This window comes from Rhinoderma darwinii, chromosome 4, assembly GCF_050947455.1.
Source record: "Rhinoderma darwinii isolate aRhiDar2 chromosome 4, aRhiDar2.hap1, whole genome shotgun sequence".
NCBI lineage: Eukaryota > Metazoa > Chordata > Amphibia > Anura > Rhinodermatidae > Rhinoderma > Rhinoderma darwinii.
Window position 1 is genome coordinate 23060890 of NC_134690.1, and position 21045 is coordinate 23081934.

At 44.4% G+C, this 21045-nt stretch overlaps 1 long non-coding RNA gene and 1 other non-coding gene across 2 annotated transcripts; one reads left to right on the forward strand and one right to left on the reverse strand.

Moving 5' to 3' along the window:
* Positions 1-14129: 14129 nt before the first annotated feature.
* LOC142761460 (5.8S ribosomal RNA) lies at positions 14130-14285 on the reverse strand. Its single transcript, XR_012883655.1, has one exon. It is a non-coding gene; the product is annotated as a 5.8S ribosomal RNA (ribosomal RNA).
* Positions 14286-18235: 3950 nt separating this feature from the next.
* Positions 18236-20630, forward strand: LOC142760632 (uncharacterized). Its single transcript, XR_012883329.1, has 4 exons — positions 18236-18371; positions 18688-18833; positions 19475-19753; positions 20531-20630. It is a non-coding gene; the product is annotated as an uncharacterized LOC142760632 (long non-coding RNA).
* The last annotated feature ends 415 nt before the right edge of the window (positions 20631-21045 follow it).

A 21045-nucleotide genomic window follows, 5' to 3' on the forward strand; every position in this document is an offset into this window, starting at 1 on the left:
AAACAATACAAATGGCGAGGATTCCCAGTCCAATCGGTATCCACTGGGCCAGTTTAGATAAGCCTTGTTTTATAGTCTTCCCTATTGAAGCTTTAGACCGTACCATGTTTTCTCCACTGAAGAGCTTGTCAGGCAGATTGTGGTCATCTTCAATTTGAAGATTTAGTACTGGCGTCACCTCAGGGGTAGACATGCTCCCCTTCATCATTCATCCTCCAGGTACATAGTGACGGGGCATAAAGTCTCTATTGAATCCATTAGTCCAATTCACAAATACTCTAAAACGCTTTTTTGGCACTGGAATCGTGTCAAGGGTTCCTCTGAATGCATAGAGACGTTCATAGTCACGTTCCATGGACTCTCCCATGTATTTAATCTTTAGATGTTTCTTTAAATCTTTCATCTGCTTCTTTGGTAATGGCCTCGCCTCCAGGGGACCAAGGAGTAAGCAGAGAAGGACGAAAAAGCACCCAGAAAACATTTTCCAATACTCCGCTCTTGTCAGGAGCCACTGTAGATCCAGAGTTCCTGGGCTTTCAGACTGTCATATGTAGACGGCAACAGCAGTGGTGCAAGTATTCAAGAATTTGACTGTAGTCAAGTAAGAGAAGTTGCGGACACTGTAACTCCTAAATAGTGAAATTATGGAAAATGCAGAGAACCCCTATTTCTGCATTCTTGAGGGACATTAAACAATTAAAGTCCAACGTTACTATGTTATAGTTGTCTCTCTGTTATTGAGTATGAGTAATATGAGTGTTCATGGGCAATAATCAACGTTTACTTGTATTTTCACCTGTACCTCGAGACTTACACCTACATCTACACTTAATTATATGCAGTATGAGCTGGTGGTGCTATTACTGATAGCATGTAGTGTAGCTGGTGAGGTATTGCTGATAGTACAGCTTCTCACATTTGTTCCTATGAGCTAGAATTAAAATGGATCTATGAATTAGATACTCTTGAGTAGAGATGAGCGAACTTTTCAAAAGTTCGGTTCGGCTAGTTCGCCGAATTTCACAAAAAAGTTCGATTCGGACCGAACTAGTTCGGACCGAACCTGTCACTTACGTGCGCCGAGCATGCTACTGTCTCGGGTGCTGATAGAGTTAATGGGCTGCACTAACTCTTTCAGCAACCTTGACAGTACATGCTCGGCGCGCGGAAAATACAATTTAAATGTAATAAAAAAATACAAATTATACGTTCGTACTTACTTTCCTCCTGTCCGGCCTCCAGCGATGACGTTTCATCCCTTTCGCCGCTGCAGCCAATCACAGGCTGTAGTGGCGGTCACGCACGGCAGGATGACGCTTCATCCCACGTGACCGCCTCTGCAGCCAATCACAGGCTGCAGCGGCGACATGGATGAAACGTCATCGCTGGAGCCCGGACAGGAGGAAAGTAAGTATGAACGTATTATTATTTTTTTTGGCATGTATGTATGTTGGCATGTATGTATGTATGTATGTATGTTGTCATGTATGTATGTATATATGTGCATGTATGTTGGCATGTATGTATATATGTGCATGTGTATGTATATTTGCATGTATATATTTGCATGTATGTATGTTTGCATGAATGTATGTTTGCATGTATGTATGTATGTTTGCATGAATGTATGTTTGCATGAATGTATGTTTGCATGTATGTATGTTGTCATGTATGTATGTATATATGTGCATGTATGTTTGTATGTATATTTGCATGTATGTATGTTTGCATGTGTGTATGTTTGCATGTATGTATGTATGTTGGCATGTATGTGTATATTTGCATGTGTATATTTGCATGTGTATATTTGCATGTATATATTTGCATGTATGTTTGCATGAATGTATGTATGTATGTTTGCATTTTATGTATGTATGTCGTCATGTATGTATGTTGTCATGTATGTATATATGTGCATGTTTGTATGTATATTTGCATGTATATATTTGCATGTATGTATGTTTGCATTTATGTATGTTTGCATGAATGTATATTTGCATGTATGTATGTTGTCATGTATGTATGTTGTCATGTATGTATACATGTTTGTATGTATGTATGTATGTTTGCATGTATGTATGTATGTTGTCATGTATGTTTGCATGTTTTTATTTTTGCATGTATGTTTATATATATGTGCATGTATGTAATTATGTTTGCATGTATTTATGTTTGCATGTATATTTGTGCATGCTTGTATATATGTATGTATCTTTGCATGTTTGTATGTATGGTTTCATGTGTGTGTGTATGCATGTATGTATGATAGTTTGCATGTATGTATGTTTGTATACATGTCTGTATGGCCATGTATGATACTGTCTGCTGGCGCCCTGTATCTAAGTCAACTTCGCGGCAGGCTTCTATACATGGTATAACAGTCAGTATCACACATTAAACTGAATCTAAGCCTACGACATGTTTTATTTCATTTTTTTATTTTTTTACAGGTTTGGTGTTTGGACTACGTCGGTTTCGAGGACTACTTCGATGACTGTTTTTTTTTCTACAATAAAATGGTTAATGAGGGTTGTGTTGGGGGTGCTTTATTTCAATAAAATATTTTATCTATAACTTTGTCTTTTTCTTTTCAAATTTTATTACTACCACTTTAGTAATGGCCGCTGTCTGAGTGACAACATCCATTACTAAGGCGAGGCTTAGTGTTAGCCGGTGCAGAGGCTAACACTAACCACCATTATTACCCCGGTACCCACCACCACCAGGGGTGCCGGGAAGAGCCAGGTACGATCCAGTACCCGACCATCTGTTGTGATGGTCGGGCCCTGGGGCGGCCGCAGGCTGGTATTATGAGGCTGGGAAGGGCCAAAAACAGTGGACCTTCCCACCCTTGTAATGCTAGGCTGCTGCTGCTGTGTTGTATCTGGCTGGTTATAAAAGTGGGGGGGACCTCACGTCATTTTTTTTTTATTATTTATTTTTTTTTTAAAAAGACATGGGGTTCCACCCAATTTATCATAACCAGCCACATACAACACAGTGTTATTAGCCTGGGAATGGACAAAACCAGTGGCCCTTCCCACCCATGTAATGCCAGACTGCTGCGTATATGGCTGGTTATTAAAAATGTGGGGGACCCAACGTCTATTGTTAAATTTGTTAAATTCCAAAAAAAAAATGACGTGGGGTCCCCCCCATTTTTATAACCAGCCCGATACAACACAGCAGCAGCAGCCTAGCATTACAAGGGTGGGAAGGTCCACTGTTTTTGGCCCTTCCCAGCCTCATAATACCAGCCTACGGCCGCCCCAGTACCCGACCATCACAACAGATGGTCGGGTACTGGATCGTACCAAGCTCTTCCCGGCACCCCTGGTGGTGGTGGGTACCGGGGTAATAATGGGTGGTTAGTGCTAGCCTCTGCACCGGCTAACACTAAGTACCGCCTTAATAATGGACGCTGTCAATCAGCCAACTACCATTATCTAGGCACTAATAAATTGAAAAAAAAAACCACAAAGACAATTCTTTTTTATTGAAATAAGAAATCCCCAACAAAACCCTCGTTAACCATTTTATTAAATTTTAAAAAAACGTAGATCTACGCAGTAGTCCAACGAATCGAAGATGTAGTCCAATCGGTACATCAAAATCTGCAACAACATAAAAAAACAGTTATCAATGTGAACAATAACAATACTTCTACTCACCTACACACATATATACACGCACACACAAACAAACAACCATACACAAACACATATACACAAACACAACAAGATATACACACACACACACACACACACACATAAACAGACAAACACACACATATATACACGCACGCACACACAAACAACCATACACAAACACACACATATACACAAACACACACATATACACACACCCATATACACAAACACACACATATATAAACACACACACACACACACAAACATCTACACACAAACATATATACAAATACACCCATATATATACACAAACACACATAAACACACCCATATACACACATATACACAAACACACACATATACAAAAACACACACACACAAACATCTACACACAAACATATACACATACACCCATATATATACACACAAACACATATACACAAACACACCCATATATACATAAACACAAACACACATATAAAAACAAAAACAGACAAAGACACATACCCAAACACACACACTGTTTCTTTTAAATGCTGCTTGGGAACCCGCTCGATCCACTATATAAGGCTACGCTATAGTGCAGCATTTAAAAGAAACAGGATCCTGACCTGTCCATAGAGTTTAAGGCAGCACAGAGTATTTCAGGAGATGAGCGTGCAGATTCAGTGCTGCTGTGAACTCTGCTCTTACCATTACGTAGCTCTCAGTCTGTTACCTCTCCTCCACTCCTGTCCTCAAGAACACCTTCACATGATTGGCAAGTCACCACGTAATGGTAAGAGTAGAGTTCACAGCAGCACAGAGTATTTCAGGAGATGAGCGTGCGGATCTTGTGCGGGGTGGTGACTTGCCAATCATGTGAAGGTGTTATTGAGGACAGGAGTGGAGGAGAGGTAACAGACTGAGAGCTACGTAATGGTAAGAGCAGAGTTCACAGCAGCACTGAATCTGCACGCTCATCTCCTGAAATACTCTGTGCTGCCTTAAACACTGTGGACAGGTCAGGATCCTGTTTCTTTTAAATGCTGCACTGTAGCGCAGCCTTATATAGTGGATCGAGCGGGTTCCCTAGCAGCATTTAAAAGAAACAGGATCCTGACCTGTCCACAGAGTTTAAGGCAGCACAGAGTATTTCAGGAGAGGAGCACGGCCGGCCACAGGCAGCCGGTCGTTTTTCCAAGCCGTGCTCCCATTATGCACACGACCGTAAAAACACCCGTTATTGTGGGTCGTAATTACGACCCGCAATAACGGGCTCATAGACTTCTGTTACCCATGGGTACCTTCCCGTTTTCTCACGGGAAGGTGCCCGTGCCGTTAAAAAAATAGAACATGTTCTATTTTTCTATTTTACGGGCCGTGCTGCTATAAAATTTAGGGTATGTTCACACGACAGCGTCCGTAACGGCTGAAATTACGGGGATGTTTCCGTCTGAAAACATCCCCGTAATTTCAGCCGTAACGGCATGTGCAGGCGCTTGAACGCGTCGTCCATTACGGACGTAATTGGCGCTGCTATTCATTGGAGTCAATGAATAACGGCTCCAATTACGGCCAAAGAAGTGACAGGTCACTTCTTTGACGCGGGCGTCTATTTACGCGCCGTCATTTGACAGCGGCGCGTAAATTACGCCTCGTGTGAACAGACAAACGTCTGCCCATTGCTTTCTATGGGCAGATGTTTGTCAGCGCTATCGAGGCGCTATTTTCGGGCGTAATTCAGGGCAAAAAATCCCGAATTACATCCGTAATTAGTGCGTGTGAACACAGGGTATGTTCACACTCACTAATTACGGACGTAATTCGGGCGTTTTTGCCCCGAATTACGTCCAAAAATAGCGCCTCGATAGCGCGGACAAACATCTGCCCATTGAAAGCAATGGGCAGACGTTTGTCTGTTCACACGAGGCGTAATTTACGCGCCGCTGTCAAATGACGGCGCGTAAATAGACGCCCGCGTCAAAGAAGTGACCTGTCACTTCTTTGGCCGTAATTGGAGCCGTTATTCATTGACTCCAATGAATAGCAGCGCCAATTACGTCCGTAATGGACGCTGCGTTCAAGCGCCTGCATATGCCATAACGGCTGAAATTACGGGGATGTTTTCAGGCGGAAACATCCCCGTAATTTCAGCCATAACGGACGCTGTCGTGTGAACATACCCTTATAATGACAGCACGGCTCGTAAAAGCGGCCGGCCGTGCTCGTAATTACGAGTCGTAATTACGAGCACGACCCGTAAAATAAAAAAATAGAACATGTTCTATCTTTTTAACGGCACGGGCACCTTCCCGTGAGAAAACGGGAAGGTACCCGTGGCTAACAGAAGTCTATGGGCCCGCTATTTCGGGTCGTAATTACGACCCTTAATAACGGGTGTTTTTACGGTCGTGTGCATGAGGCCCCGTAATGACGGGTGGCTACATGTGTGCACCCGTCATTACGGCAGCGTTGCTAGGCGACGTCAGTAAATAGTCACTCTTCAGGGTGCTGAAAGAGTTAACTGATCGGCAGTAACTGTTTCAGCACCCTGGACAGTGACTACCGATCACAATATAGAGTACCTGTAAAAAAAAAAAGACGTTCACACTTACCGGGAACTCCCTGCTTCCTCCAGTCCGGTCTCCTGGCCGTTGCCTTGGTGACGCGTCCCTCGCGACATCCGGCCCGACATTCCTTGATGACGATGCAGCCCATGTGAGCGCTGCAGCCAATCACGGGCTGCAGAGGCCTCTGCAGCCAATCACGGGCTGCAGAGACCTCTGCAGCCAATCACGGGCTGCAGAGACTTCTGCAGCCAATCACGGGCTGCAGAGGCCTCTGCAGCCAATCACAGGCTGCCGCGTCAGAAAAGAAGGTCGGACTGGAGGAAGAAGAGAGACTCGTCCGCAAGACAACGACCAGGTACGTATGAAATGCTTTTTATTTTATTTTTAATCAGCAGCCTCTTTTCTCTATCAGTGATTGATAGAGACAAGTGGCTGCCGATTTGTATAATATTTTTGACCGGGTTCGGTCAAAACGGGTTCGGCCGAACCCGGTGAAGTTCGGATTCGCTGCGAACCGAACTTTTCCGGAAGTTCGGACCGAAACCGGGTTCGGTTGTCCCGGTTCGCTCATCTCTACTCTTGAGCTGAAAGGGCTCAATAGGGAGTTCAGAACTACTGGTATCTGTTAAGAATGTATCTGTGGGAGGGGCCCTGGCCACGTCGTCATTGGAATGGGGTTGTGATAAAGTGCCTGGTTATTAACCAAGTGATTTTTTTTGTCATTTGACTTTTTAATGCCTCATTGTTTGTTTTATTCTTTTAGGTTTGTTACACAATATGGGATTTTTTTCGTGGAAATCGTGGTTTGAAAAACCCTGTGGTATGGAAAGCTATTGAAGTAACCTGATCAGTCTCTGGGAATGTGGCTTGTACTATGGTTCTCTGCCTGTCTCATTATAAAACTGTGGACAGTTGATAGTTTTATATTTTCTCTTGTTATTGTACTATTGTATAGAAATCACAAATGTTTATCATCTTGCTCTCCTACTATTGCAGGTGATCTATATTTATGTCACTACATTTGTGAAAAGAAGATGAGACACTATGGTAACGGCAGACGCCGGAGACTGATGAAATTTGTATTTCTGGTCATGCACAGTTCTGCGTAAGATGGTGAAGTGCTTCTATGGTAACGGCAGACGCCGAAATTTGTAATTCCGGACACGCGCAGTCTTGAATAAGACTGCATTGTGCTTCTATGGTAATGGCTGATGCCGGAAATGGAAGAAATGAGCACTTCCGGACATGCGCAATGAGAACAATAGATACATACAAGATCAACTCCGTCCTTGGAGACTGTTTTACAGGTACTACATTGGCGATCTACAATAGCGTTTCCACTAAATTTGAATACAATTATGTGGGGGATATTATGTAGTAATTTTTTCTATGTAATGATGTGTTATGAGTGTTTAGTAAACGTTATTATTGTTGTGGGTATACAGGAAGTGATGTCATATCACAGGTGGTATAAAAGGTGTGCACTGATGTATTATTACTATGCTTGATAAAGACCCTATTGGGGTTGAAACGTTGCAGTTTTATGCTTGGTGAATAAATTTTCTATTTTTTGGAATACTGAGTGCTGCAGTCCTTTCTTCTAAGACTCTGCACTAGTTGTCCTGTTGGACCTGGGACAGTCTTTCTGCTTGCACCGTCCCTACTTGGGATTTCTACCTTGATCCCCTCTGGAGGAACTCTGTTGGTTGTGCTGCTGATTTCTTGTTTATCGTATATTGGCCCTCAAGCGTGCACCCAGACAGAGGATGGACTACAATCAAGGTACTAGCAAAAATCTTTCACCAAGCCTTTTTTCCTATTCTGATGACGACGTGGCCAGGATTATGTCTGGACACATGGGAGACAGTGCCTTTCTGAGTAAACCCACGGTGGAAATACTTAGGAAAAAATGGGAAAATGAGAGAAGACAGAAAATTTCTCTGGAGCTCCATTTGTCTACTTTGGGTGAATGTATTTCTTTTTCAGTCTAGACCTAAAGATTGTCCCTCTTGTAAGATGCTGAATAATTGTTTTTTAAAAATATCAGTGGGATCTGATGCTAATTTTCGATAGGTAGTTGAATCATTTAAAATAACCATAATTTCCCTTTCATAGACACCTGAATGAAGGACTACAACAGAACCCCCTTTGTCCGAACTCCATACCATTATATTATTCATTTACCTAAGTTGTTTTAAAGCTAATTTTCCCCCTTGGTAAGGTTAAGATCCAGTTTTAATACAAAAAACGTGGACCTCTGGCCAGCAAGAGTGGAGTGACATCTGACCTCCCGGTTCCCGGTGCACACTGTCACCGACATTGGCACAAGCTGGGCACAACATATTGAGCAGTGAAATGACAGATCTGTGGAAAAATTGCAATTTTCACTTTGCATCATCCACTGCATATTCATTTCTCAAAAACACCTTTGGGGTCTAAATGTTTCCTACACCCCTTGATAAATGCCTTTAGGGTGTAGTTCCTAAAATGGGTCACCTTTTTTTTGTTGATACATTAGGGTTTTGTGAATTGGACATGGTGTCCACATAACATTACTGCAAAATATACTCTCCAAAAGTTAAATATCACTCTTTTTCTGCTGAACGCTCCCATATGTCTAAACAGCAGTTTATAACCACATATGGGGTATTACCATACTCGGGAGACATTGCTTTACAAATGTTGGGGTGTTGTTGTTTTTTTCTTTATTCCTTGTGGAAATCAAAATAGTTGATCTAAAACAACATCTTATTGGAATTTTTTTTTTGATTCAGCAAAAACACCTTTGGGGGGTCAAAATTCTCACTGTACACCTAGATGATTGCTAAGGGGTGTAGTTTGCCAAATTAAATCACTTTTTGGGTGTATCTACTGTACTAGTACTACAGGGGCTCAGAAAATGTGACATGGCGCCCAGAATCCATTCCAAAAGCCAAATGTCGCTCCTTCCCTGCTGAGTCCTACCATGTGTCCAAACAGCCATTTATGACCACATATGGGGTATTGCCGTACTCTGTAGAAATTTTTTAGAAATGATGGTGTGCTTTTTCTCCTTTAGTCCCTGTGGAAATGAAAAAATTCTATGTTTTAATGGAGAAAATTTAATTTTTCATTTTCACAGCCCAATGCTAAAGAAATCTATGAGAGACTCCTGGGGTCAAAATGCTCACTACACAGCTAGATAAATTCCTTGTAGGGTGTAGATTCCAAAATAGGGTATTTTTGGGAGGTTTCCTTTGTTTTGGTTTCACAAGACCTCTTCAAACAAACTGAAAAAATAGCCTTTTGAAATTTTCTTGAAAGTGTGAGAAATTGCTGCTAAAGTTATAAGCCTTGTAACGTCCTAGAAAAATAAAAGGATGTTAAAAAAATTATGCAAATCTAAAGTAGCCATATGGGAATTGTGAACTAGTAACTATTTTGTGTGGTATTACTATCTGTTTTACAAGCAGATGAACTTAGATGTATAAAAATGCTAATTTTTGCAATATTTCTCTACATTTTGGTGTTTTTCACAATTAAATAATGAATGTAACGACCATATTTTACCACTAACATAAACTGCAATATGTCACGAGATAGCAGTCTCAGAATCGATTGGATAGGTAAAAGCATTCCAAAGTTATTACCAGATAAAGCGACACATGTCAGATTTAAAAAATTAGCTTCTGCCAGTAAGGTCAAAAGTGGCCGCAGCAAGAAGGGGTTAAATATAACCCTCAAGATGGGACTAAGTAAATATATGAATTGTAAAATATATCCATTTGACTTTGCGTTATATATTTCTTTATTAATATATATATATATATATATATATATATATATATATATATATCTGTGTGATTAGGGGAGGGAGATTTTCTATATAATGGAACCTTTGTATGTAAGGCCCAATTCACATTTTGGTAATTTCTGATTTTGACTGCTTCGGAATCAGCGCTAAAAGACGTCCGAAACTACCAATTGATTTCAATGGGTGGCGGAGGCGTATTTTTCCGCCTCTGACCTCCCTTTAAAATCCATGGGAGTCACTGTATCGCTTGACGTGACTGGTATGTCGAATTGCACTATGTCACTTGCGATCCCAACGTACTAGGCACGTCACTTTGCAGGAAGGGGTTAATGGATGAAAAAATTGTGTTCTAAAAAAACACCTCTGCACCTAGCCCCATGTAACCAAAAACTTAGATTTTTCCAGCTCAGGTTAGAAAATTAAATATGGAATGTAATGGGAAAGGGCTACGTTTTTAACCCCTTCAAGCACCATGACGTAAGTGCACATCATGGTGCAGGAGGACAAGTATTATAGCGGGCTCACGGGCTGAGCCTTCTCCATAGACTACAGGTGTCATTAGTATGAATCGCTGTTTTTTGGTCAACTTAGCGGTGAAAAAAAAAGACAGTTAACAAAAAGTCATAAATATAAAAAAATAATACCAATAAAAACCACAGCTCTTGCCGCAAAATATAAGCCCTCAATCAACCAAAAAATAAAAAAAATGTATGGCTCATAGAAGGCGGGAAGTGTAAAACGAAAATTAGAAATAATAAATTGGCTTGGATTTTAAGACCCAGTTCACACGGAAACCAAGACGGAATCAGTGCCAAAAATCGTCCGAAACCGCCTCCCATTGATTTCATTGGTAGACGGAGGTTTTTTTTATCTGTGGCAGTTTTTAGCCGCTAGCGGTAAAAATAAGCGACATGCTCTTTCTTGCCGCGGTTCTGCCTCTGACCACCCATTGAAAGCAATGGGAGGAAGAGAAACCCTTTTTTTCGTGGCGTTTTTTTCCCGCAGCTTTTAGTGACCGCGGGCGAAAAACGCTGCGATCTACGCCACAAAAATTACGGCAAGAATTTACAGGCAGGTAAAATCTGCGTCAACCTGCCTGCAAAAAAAACCTCAATATGAACAGGGCCTAAGGGGTTAAACGGTTTTGTAGAAATCTGTATAAGACTTATTCATTGGCGTTCCTTAATTTTGGGGATTAGATACTTAAGTCCAGCTTAGCTAAATAGGCAGGCTTTAAGGTCTATCCACCTGACGCACTCATATGCGTATCTGAAACCACATTATGCTGTTCCCATTGGGGGCAGCATAATGTCAATGACAGGTTCCCTTTAAAATAATATTTAAAAGCATCCTAAACTAGGATTTAACCCCTTAGTGACTGAGCCTGTTTTGGCCTTAAGTACCAGACCATTTTTTTCAAGTCTGACATGTATCACTTGAAGTGGTAATAACTTTGAAATGCTTTAATTTTTTCAAACAATTCTGAGATTATTTTCTCGGGACACATTCGACTTTAAGTTAGTAGTAAAATTTGGTCGACACATTCAGTGTTTATTTATGAAAAACACCAAACATTTTTTTTAAATTTAAATGTATGTGCTTGTAAGACAGATAGTTTTACCACACAAAATATCTACTATTTCACATTTCCCATATGTCTACTTTATGTTTGCATTGCTTTTTGAATGTCCTTTTTTTATTTTTCTAGGACGTTACAAGGCTTAGAACTTTAGCAGCAATTTCTCATATTTCCAAGAAAATGTCAAAAGCCATATTTTAGTGACCGATTCCGTCCTGAACTGGTTTTGAGGGCCTTATATACTATAAACCCCCTATAAATCACCCAATTTTAAAAACTGAACCCCTCAAAGTATTCAAAACAGCATTTAGAAAGTTTCTTAACCCTTTAGGCGTTTCACAAAAATTAAAGCAAATTAAAGGTGAAATTTACAAATGTCATTTTTTTTGCAGAAAATCAACTTTAATCCATTTTGTTCTGTAACACAGAAGGTTTTACCAGAGAAACGCTACTCAATATTTTTTGCGCAGTTAAGGGGTTAAATATTACATTTACTGCAAGGACCTACAGTCTGACTTCAATTTCGGAAAGTATGATCTCCTAAAAACCTCCCACATTATCATCTCCACGTATAGTGCAATGCAGATCCATCTATTTCACATGGGTACAAGACGTCATTATTAATAAACACTTATAATAAATCCCATTAGAAGCTGCAGCTTTATAACATTAACATTTATTTATAACATGGAGCTCATGATGTCATATGAAGAGAATTCATTCCTGTCTGGTCAGGCGTCTCCATGATGTCTCTATATCCGGTAGAAGATGTTATTTTCCCTTTTTCGGCTTGGAATAAACGTCCACAATTTTATCAACAGGGATTTTTTCGCCATACTTGTTACACATTTCTGTCAGTAAACGTATGCCGAGAACTATACAAATGGCGAAGATTCCCATTCCAATCAGTATCCACTGGGCCAGTTTAGAAAATAAAAAATGACCGATTACTCTGGTTTCACCCTGCAAAGGGGTAGTTCACCATAGTTCACCAATTGCTCGCGCTGATGCTCAACCTCCCTGTCGGGGGCGGGCAAGACTGGCCGGTGGTGCGCTTCCTGTGACCGCAGAAAGGGCGGCCGGATCCCACCTCAACTGGGGCGCCCCTGCGCTTGCCTTTATTGCGCCACAGGGTTTCTTGGTTGGCCATCCGACTCACGTGCGTGTTAGACTCCTTGTTCTGTTTCAAGTCGGGTCACCGACATCGGCACGGAGCCCTGCCTGACCCCTTCGTCCCTGCAAAAGGACAAGCGTGGGCCCGCGGCGCGAGAGGGCGGTGGTCGGACAAATGCACCTTGGAGCAGGGGGCCCCGTCCTCCAATCCCCCGGACCCCGCTTCCCCAAGGGACCCAGCTTCCTTCCCCGCAACGAACGGTGGTACGGATGGAGAGATGGGAACTGGGGGCGGAGAGGTTCGGGAGGAGGGCGCAAAGGCGGTCGTCTCCCACAGCTTTTGCCGACAAGGGGCTGTAACGCCGGGGCATAGCAAAGGTTCAGCGACGCTGGGGAAGGTTCGGACTCCCATACACCACATTTCCAGCGCCCGCAGAGCGAGCAGGGATTCGGCGATGGGCTCTCACCTCTTCACTGTCTTAAATAGGCAGCGAACAACTGAAAAGATTAAACTCCTTAGAAAGTTCCAACTTACATGGCCGTCGTCCTGCTGTATATATCAACTATTGACAGCTGCGGACAGCCACGCCGGAAGATGAGTGCCCCATCTTTCCATCCCCGGGATCCTGCTTCCCCTAGGAAGTGGAACGGGGAGGCAAAGCGGTTCGGGAGGAGGGTGCGAAGGTCAATATAGATAGCCGAGGACAGCCAGGCTGGAGGAGGGGGACACCGTCCTCCCATCCCCGGGACCTCGTTCCCCCCGAGGGACCCCGCCCCTTTCCCGCCGCAGACGGCAGGACGGACACGAGGTGGATTGCAATCGCCCAGGACACCTTCCACCCTCGAGGGCCTTCCTAGACCGTCCGCGGGCTTGGCTTCGATCAGAAGGACTTGGGCCCCCGAGCGATGCTGGGTTGGGTCTGGTCTTCCATACGCCACATTTCCTGCGCCCACCGAGTGAGCAGGGATTTGGCACTGGGCTCCTCCCTCTTCACTGGCTGTAACGGACATTACATTTTTCATCTGCTTCTTTGGTGATGGTCTGATATGAGGTCTGAGTTGAGGGGTTTGCGGGGAGGAGGGGAAAGGGGGCAAAGGATGTCCTGTTGGAAGGCTCATCCTCTGTCGCAGCAGCCGCCGTTCACTCGCTCGCCCACAGTAAACATGCACTTTCTTGCCTCCAGTACCCCTGAGTCGCCGCCGGGCAGGCCTCCACTGTGGCAGCCCTGTGTCGTCACAGACAGGCTTCGTGGGGCACACCGGGAGAAGCCGATGGCGTGGGGCCTGGAAGGGCTTTGGGAGAATTTTACCTTTCGGGAGAACGTGTCGGCGAAAGTGAACCTCTCCTGAACCTCTAGCCCCCCATCTCTCGCTTTCACCACCCCCTCCTGAGAAGGGCCCCAGCTGCACGCACCATGCTCAGATGGAGATCGACTGAGAAGCGACCCTCAAACAGGTGTAGCCTCGGGACGAACCCGGGGCCGCAAGGTGCGTTCGAAGTGTTTCGATGATCAATGTGTCCTGCAATTCACAATAATTCTCGAAGCTAGCTGTGTTTTTCATCGACGAGCGAGCCGAGTGATCCACCGCTTAGAGTCGCGTTTGACTCTGGGGAAAAAGCCCACGGAGGCCACCCTCCCGCCGTTCGGGTATTCAGGCGAACTCACCTGGCACGGTCGGCTGGGTACAGCTCGGCTTTCTCAGGTGTCCCGCCTGCCGTCGCGGGGCTTATCCGACTCCCTTTCGACCCCGTGGACGGGGGAAGAGAGAGGGAGTCGGAGCGGGAACGCAGCGCGGTGAGGCGTCGCTTCCTGGAATCTTCGGGGCCCTGTCCCCCCTTTTTGGGAGAACTCAAGACTTTTCGACCTACGGATGTAGCCTTCTTTATCATAACTCTAATAATTTGCTGCAGCGTGACATCATAGAACAAAAAAGCCATTGAAAAGTCATTGAAAAAGTCAAGATAAAGGATCTCGCCATTGTTTATTTAAAAGTCAAGATAAAGATGGCTACATCTGGTGGTGGGGCACAGCAGGGTTCAGTGAGCGGTACCATGGTCGGCCTGGGGAACTGATGATTTCCTTTACCCGCGCGCGGGAGTTAGATCGGGGTCGGCAACGACGGGGCGACCAACAGTGGGGACGTGGCGGCGACGGGAGGAAGGTGGGCAGGGTGGGGCGGCCAGCCCCTGCAGACCGCCAAACTCCCCAGCAACACTTCTCAACAACCCGCTACCTGCCGAGTCCTCCACTCGTTAGGAGCGCCCGCGTGTGGATGTCCTTGTCCGCAACCCATCGAAGAGAGAGGCTGGGCGACCTGAAACAGAGATTAATTGGTGCCGCTACGGGGGAACCAGACGCGAGGAGCGTGGGAGAGGCCGGAGCCCTGACCGACCACCCTAACTTTGCACTTCACTCTACCGGAACCACACAATACTCGCTGGTCCGCCCAGTGCGCATTAGGCGGGAGATCCCCCTGGTGGGGGACTCCGCTGCGGCCACGCGGTTTTCGGCCACGGTGCACGCGTTCTTCTCATTCGCTCCTTAATGATCCTTTAGCGGGTTCACCTACGGAAACCTTGTTACAACTTTTACTTCCTCTAGATAGGCAAGTTTGATCCGAACTTAATCAACGCAAGCTTATGACCTGCACTTACTGGGAATTTTTCGTTAATGGTAAATAATTGCAATCCCCGATCCCTATCACGAACGGGGTTCAGCGTGATACCCGCACCTGACGGCGAAGAGTAGACACACGCTGGTCTGTTCAGTGTAGCGAGCGTGCAGCCCCGGACATCTAAAGGGCATCACAGACCTATTATTGCTCAATCTCGTGTGGCTGAACGCCCCTTGTCCCTCTCAGAAGTTGGACGCGGACCATGGGGTTGGCGAAACTAGTTAACATGGGGGAGTCTCGTTTGTTATCGGAACTAAGCAGACTAATCGCTCCACCAACTAAGAACAGGCATGCACCATGACCCACAGAATCGAGAAAGAGCTATCAATCCTTTCCGCGTCCGGGCCGGGTGAGGTTTCCCGTGTTGAGTCAAATTAAGCCGCAGGCCCAACTCCTGGTAGTTCTCTTCTGTCAATTCCTTTCAGTTGCTGCTTTGCAACCATACTCCCCCCGGAACCCAAAGACTTTGGTTTAAAGGAAGCTGCTCGTGGGTCATGGGAATAACGCCGCCGGATCGCTAGTCGGCATCGTTTATGGTCGGAACTACGTATGTAATGCACCGAGAGTATAGCCGGCGCCCCCCTTGTGGGGGGCTTAAGGCGAGCGCATGAGGGGAGGGGGGAGAGCAGCGGGAGCAGCGCCTCATCCAGCTGTGGCGCTCTTATCCCTGCTTCGCGCCCCCGCATGATCGACCCAGCCCTTACAGCCAGTCCCTTTCCCGAAGTTACGGATCTGACTTGCCGACTTCCCTCACCTACAATGTTCTAACATGCCAGAGGCTGTTAACCTTAGAAACCTGCTACGGATATGGATACGGCCCGGCGCCAGATTTACACCCTCTTCTAGGAATTTCAAGGGCCAGCGAGAGCTCACCAGACACCCCCGTCTGCTTCTCCCCGAGATTGGTTGCTTCCTCGCACTACCACTGTAACAGCTGTAACGCACATGCCATTATTCGTTAAATATTTCATCTACTTCTGGGATAATGGCCTCGCCTTCATTCGCTTTACTGAATAAAACTGCTCGGGGGGTAAGAGCCAGCTATCCTGAGGGAAAGTTTTTGGGGAACCAGCTACTAGATCGTTCGATTAGTCTTTCGCCCCTATAACCAGGATGGACGACCGAAAACTGGCTTCGCCCTGCTAAGGGGTAGTTCACCAATTGCGTGCGCTCATGCTCCACCTCCCGGACGGGGCGGGCGAGATGGGCCAGTATGCCGAGAACAATACAAATGCTGAGAATTCCTAGTCCAATCAGTATCCATGGCACCAGTTTAGATAAGCCATGTTTTATAGTCTTCGCTATTAAAGCTTTAGACCGGTCCATGTTTTATTCACTGATGAGCTTGTCAGGCAGATTGTGGGCATCTTCCATTTGAAGTTTTGGTACTGGAGGCACCTCAGGGGTAGACATGCTCCCCTTCATTTCAGGTATGGACGAAGGGGAATGGGGAGCGGTTCGGGAGGAGGACACAGAGGCGGTCGTCTCCCTCAGCACTGGGCAACGACGACTGCTCTTGCGAAAGGGGGGCTGTAACGCCGGTGCAAAGCGACAGATCCCCTGCAAGGCGGATTTTCACAGCCCCAGCCACCTTCCACCCACGAGGCCTTCCCAGACCGTCCGCGGGCTGGGCCTTGATCAGAAGGACTTGGAACACAGAGCGACGCCAAGGTGGGTCTGGTCTCCCGTATGCCACATTTCCCGCGCCCGCCGAGCGAGCAGGGATTCGGTGCTGGCCTCTATCCTCTTCACTCGCTGTAGCAGTGGTAACCTACATGCCATTATTCTTTAAATCTTCATTTGCTTTACGGATAAAACTGCTCGGGGGGGGGGGGGGGGGGGGTGAGCGTCAGCTATAGTGAGGGAAACTTCGGAGGGAACCAGCTACTAGATTGTTTGATTAGTCTTTTGCCCCTATACCCTAGTCGGACGACTGATTACTCTGGCTTCGCCCTGCAAAGGGGTAGTTCACCAATTGCACGTGTTCATGCTTCATCACCCTGAGGGGGCAGGAGACGGGCCGGTATGCCGAAAACAATACAAGTGGCGAGGATTCCCAGTCCAATCAGTATCCACTGGGCCAGTTTAGATTAGCCTTGTCTTAGTCTTCGCTATTGAAGCTTTAGACCATACCAGGTTTTCTCCACTGAAGAGCTTTTCAGGCAGATTGTGGTCATCTTCAATTTGAAGTTTTAGTACTGGCGTCGCATAAGGGGTAGATATGCTCCCCTTCATCATTCTTCCTCCAGGTAAATAGGAACGGTGCATAAAGTCTCCCCTGAATCCATTCGTCCAATTCACAAATACTCTGAAACTCTTTTTTGGCGCTGGAATCATGTCAAAGGTTCCTCTGAATGCATAGAGACGTTCATAGTCACGTTTCATGGAGTCTCCCATATTTTTAATCTTTAGATGTTTCTTTAAATCTTTCATCTGCTTCTTTGGTAATGGTCTCGCCTCCAGGAGACCTCCAAGGAGTATGCAGAGAAGGATGAAAAAGCACCCAGTAAACATTTTCCAATACTCAGCTCTTGTCAGGGATCCATTTCATCTACATCATCACTCAGTGACCAGTATGAAATGACCACATGAAGTACGGGTTTTGGACGCACAAGTACCAGACAAAAACGTAAAGTTAATTACAATAACTCAGTGTATCCAAAATGAAGGGTCAATAGAGGAACTGATTATAACCCTAGACAAGGGAACCCAAATCCAAATCTGGAACTCAATCTAGGTCATCAACATTTGAAGGTAATCAATCTTTCTAAACACTCACTCACCCACTCCTAGTGACATGTCTTTGTTGGAAAGGGGTTTGACCTTTTCCCCTGATTCTTCCTTTGACCATTTCTTGGCAGTAAAGGATTTACAACTGTTTGGGAGATCCCTGATTTTCAAGAAGTGGTACTTTAAGGAGGAAGACAACATCTTCACAACACCACAAGAAAAAGAAACATTACGTGTGTTGGAAGAATTACTCAATCAGGAAGAATCTACACCCAAAGGTAAGATACCTGAGTGCATAAAGAATAAATCTACAAAATTTCCCCATCTCTCCATTTGTCCAGCAGTGGATCTGAAACTTGTTTCTGATGAATGGAGTACGATATCTCATAAAATCAGTAATGATAATCTGAATCGATCAGAGAGGGAAAGTCTAGATAGAATGAAACTATGGGATGATGTGATAGTGAAACCAGCTGACAAGGGGGGCAATGTAGTACTGTGGCCACGTCAGTCATATGTTAATGAAGCAAACCGTCAATTACGGAATGCTGTCTACTATCAAAAGCTTATTTTTAACCCCCTGTCATCCTTCAGACTGAAATTCCACAAGATTTTGCAAGATGCTGTGGAGAGTGGTACAATTACGAAACTTTTGAGTGACTCTCTTTATGTGCCAGAACCTACCATACCAACAATATATCTGTTGCCTAAAATCCATAAAGATGCAAAGAATCCGCCAGGTAGGCCCATTATTTCGGGTACTGGGGGTTTGACCGAAAAAGCATGTAAATGGATTGATTTCCATCTCAAACCTTTGGTGGAGTGTCTTCCATCTTACCTGCGTGACTCGGCTGATTTACTATTGAAGATTGAGGGGATCCATTTGGACACGGACCATTTATTGGTCACGTGTGATGTTGAGTCCCTCTATACCAGCATTCAACACAGGGACGGCTTGCATGCAGTGGCAAATTTTTTATTGATGAGCAATATTGAAAAGGAGACTTCTCAGCTCATTTTGTCTCTTTTAGATTTCATCCTTAAACATAACTTTTTCACCTTTAATGGTTCCTTCTTCCTACAGCTCCAGGGGATGGCTATGGGGGCAGCTTGTGCACCCTCTTATGCCATTTTGTTGGGGCTGTGGGAGAGGGACCTTTTCCTGTCAGATCGTGAGCCATCGATGAGCCGTGTCCTGTTCTGGGCACGGTTCATCGATGACATTTTCATGATCTGGCAGGGTACTCCAGATGATCTTCTTTCCTTCATTAATGTTTTGAACTGCAATTCTCTTAATATTAAACTCACATACAAATGGAGTCATTTCAGTATTGATTTCTTGGATATTTTGATTAAGAAAGATGTCAATGGTCTTTTACAGACAGATCTTCATCGGAAGGAGACATCCACTAACTCGCTACTGCATGCTACCTCCTCACACTCTCGACATACTATCGATGCGATTCCAGTGGGCCAATTTTTACGCGTTAAAAAGATTTGTTCTACTGAAGATCTCAAACTTCGTTCTGACGAATTGGGAGATAGGTTCACTCAGAGGGGTTACAGCCAACGTAGCATACGTAAAGCTCGCCACCGAGCATCAGAGGTGAATCGACAACAATTACTTCAAGTCACTCCAAAAGAACGTAAACAATCAAAGGTGAGATTTGTTACTACTTTTAACTCACGTTGGGCAGAAATGCGTGATGTCCTGAACAAATTTTGGCCAATTTTGTTGACTGACCCCATCTTGCAGAAGGTGCTTCCACATTACCCTGCCATTACACCGCGCAGAGCTCGCAATCTACGCGATGCCATGGTACATAGTTATCTTTTACCAACCAAACCTGGCAAGGTTTTTGGTACAAAGGGGCCTAAATGGGGCTGCAAACCATGCAGTGATTGTATAAACTGCCCCAACATTGAGCGCTCGGACAATTTTGTGGACTCCAGTGGTAACAGTAACTTCAAGATTTGTTGGCCCATATCCTGCAACACTAAAGGGGTTATTTACAATGCCACCTGCCCATGTCCAAAGATATACATAGGCATGACCACCCGTGAGTTGCGTTTGAGAGTCAGGGAGCATGTCAGGGATATTGAAAATGCGAAAATCGCGGATGATGTTGAACAACTCAAAACAATCCCTAGACATTTCTGACTTTACCATGCTTGCAACTCCAAAATGTTGAAGGTGAGGGGCATTGACCATATCAACCTTGATATGCGTGGAGGTGACCTCAAAAAACTTTTTTTTACAGAAAGAGTGCAAATGGATTTGGAGGCTCCAAACGTTACACCCTAATGGTCTCAACGAGACCGCAGGGTTTTCATAATTTCTCTGACTGCCAGAAGCTTTTAGTGGTGTTGGATTCTTTTATAATTGTAGTATTATGTGTTTTTGTGATTTTAATATTCTCATATTTGTTTTCTACAGATTAGACTTCTAACATGAGTTCTTTCATTACATCTGGAATTTCTGCTTTTCCACTTTTCTTGGGGTGTTTCCGTGAATTATTATTCGTCTTGGCCTTTCGTCGCGTTTATTGATCAACTACCGTTGAGACTGTCTACATGTTGGATATTATGGTCTTTTTTCTTTAACATTCTAATTAATGATTTATTATTCTTCACTATATTCTTTTATGGGTATATGTATTTTTTGAATAAATATTTTATCTCATTTTATTTGTCCTTTACATGTCAATATTATATTTTGTTTTGCACCACATTACATTCACTTATATGTCCTCATATTGTATTTTACTGTATGGAGGGCTCTTTTTCACTTTCACACTTTTCATTTTTTCTTGCATCACATCATCATTTGTTCATTCCCTTTTTTTTCACTCCTCTCATCTGTATTTCCTTATTTTATCACATCACCATTCATTTTGCTTCATGCATCATCTTCTTTATTTTTCACATGTATATTTTGCCATTCACACATGT